Source organism: Gavialis gangeticus, unplaced genomic scaffold (assembly GCF_001723915.1).
Source record: "Gavialis gangeticus isolate Ggan-Ray unplaced genomic scaffold, GavGan_comp1, whole genome shotgun sequence".
NCBI lineage: Eukaryota > Metazoa > Chordata > Crocodylia > Gavialidae > Gavialis > Gavialis gangeticus.
Window position 1 is genome coordinate 5224127 of NW_017729017.1, and position 1982 is coordinate 5226108.

Genomic DNA, 1982 nt, shown 5'->3' on the forward strand with positions numbered 1-1982 from the left:
CCCCCCCCCACTTGCACACTATTACTGTCTTCTGCCTCTGACAGAAGAGAACTAGAGTTTGACTGCACTAGTCCTGCAGTTGCTGCTCAACCCCACTGAGGCATGTATGGTACAAATTATACTGTGGAATTGGAGCATGTTTTGGGGAAGGCTCACTAATAGCCTGATCATTCAGCAGCCTCTGATTAACAGATGGTTTCATGGACCCTTCAGAGGCCCCTGCAAGATAAAAGCACCTTAGGGGCCTCATTAAGAGCTAGTAAAGGAGCCACACAGCAACCACCAAAACTCCAAAAGCGTTGGAGTAATCAATACCAAAAGTCCATGCATCTCTCTCCAGAGCTTATGCTTTGGACTCAGCTGTTTAACATGGTATCTTCTCTACCCGCTGTGGGTGTGCTTAACTTGCTTGAAGGGTTTTACATCTACATGAGGAGAAAAGCTGCCACTAAGACTCAGCTGCTGCAGAAATAGGTTGCATTGCTGAAGCTTTGCCAGTGAGGTGTGCCTTGCTTCCCAATTGCTTATCTTCTATTTGCAGAGGTGTTCCTCAACCTTGGTTTGGAGGATTTTGTGATTCCCCAGGGACTGGAAACAAAGAGGCTATGCTCACATCTCTCACAGCATCTTTGCGAGCTGAACTGACCACTGACAAGTCTCAGATTGGAGGGCCAGAGTGGGTGGAAATGATGCAAGGCAAACTCTGATACAGGGTTAATTTCTAAGCTGCAACTGAACCTCACTGCCATCGTGCAAGCTATTTCAGTAGCCCTATTAAAAATGGTAATTCTGTGGCAGCAGTCTAAAACCACATCCTGAAACAGTAGGACCCCTGGGTTCCATTCACAGATCTGCTTCTGATGTGGTCCATACATTTAAGCAAGAGCCGTGAAATCTATCACATCATTACAAAACTCAAACTTTTAAGAGCAGAGATGGATGTCAGGATATATCCCCCAGAGGAGGAGTCCGTGTTCATATAGTGTAATCATGAACAGAACAGGGAGGACTCCTGGGGACTCATATTGATCCCTTTGTAACCCATGGGGTTTAAAGTCCCTTTTTTCTTTCCTATGCAAGAACAGGTAAAAGTAAAAGACACATCCTGAAGCTCTGGGGGGGGGAAGAGTGGAGGATACAGCTGTCTCCAGTATCCAGTTAGGGGAGTATGATGACCAGCTAGTACCACCTTTTCTGTGAGACAGCTTGGTGTGAAAGGCAGTGTTGCCATGTCCACTTATAATAAGTGGAATTGGGCTTGCTTTTTTAAAAAGTTGCTTTAAATTTTTGAGAGCTGTGGGTTGATAAGCCTCTTTGAAATGGGTTGGGCTTATTTTTAAATGCAGTGCATCTTTTTTTTCTCATAAGACTTGGTAATGCTGGTGAAAGGAGCATTTAATTCCAAGGGTTGCTTGTAAGTCAGAACTAGTCTAAGCCTGGGCGACTGATTGAAACCAGCCAGCAAGAAAAACATTGATTAGAATCTGATGTTTCATTGCTACAATGTCATTATTTTTCTGAAGAAAGGTAGAACCACACAGATGTGTTTATAAAGTTTGAGTTGAGCTCAGAAATTGAAGATTATTTCCCCACAAAATTCAGAGTATATCTTTAAAGGGCAGTATGTTTAGCTCATTCAGACTTGAGAGAGTCTGAATGAACCAGCATTTGCTTAGATAATTTGAGTAGATGATGGCAAGTTTAGGACTCAATATAAATGATCAAGTTAATTTCTAAATGGGTGATTTTTAAACTTATTTAGATCATGTTTTTTAAGAATACAATTTAAATAGGTACCAATTTTAAGATCTTCTGAGAAAAGATTGTAAAAGTTCTCCTGGGTAGAAATGAAAGTTCATATTTCATAGGATTTCACAGAGGAATCAATAGATGGAAAACTCCTCTGGGCAGTCAGTTCATAGCTGGTACGAATTTAGTCATTTATTGATAAGTTTTGCCTTGGAGAAGGGACAGGGTGGTAT

The 1982-nt window shown here is 41.7% G+C and overlaps 1 protein-coding gene across 1 annotated transcript in view; it reads left to right on the plus strand.

Annotated features, from left to right (window-relative positions):
* AAR2 (AAR2 splicing factor homolog) overlaps positions 1 to 655 on the plus strand; it is a 19969-nt gene extending 19314 nt beyond the window's left edge. Inside the window, exon 4 of the transcript XR_002096585.1 lies at positions 625 to 655. The gene's annotated coding sequence lies outside the window, so the exon portion shown is untranslated. The remainder of the gene's footprint in view (positions 1 to 624) is intronic.
* The last annotated feature ends 1327 nt before the right edge of the window (positions 656 to 1982 follow it).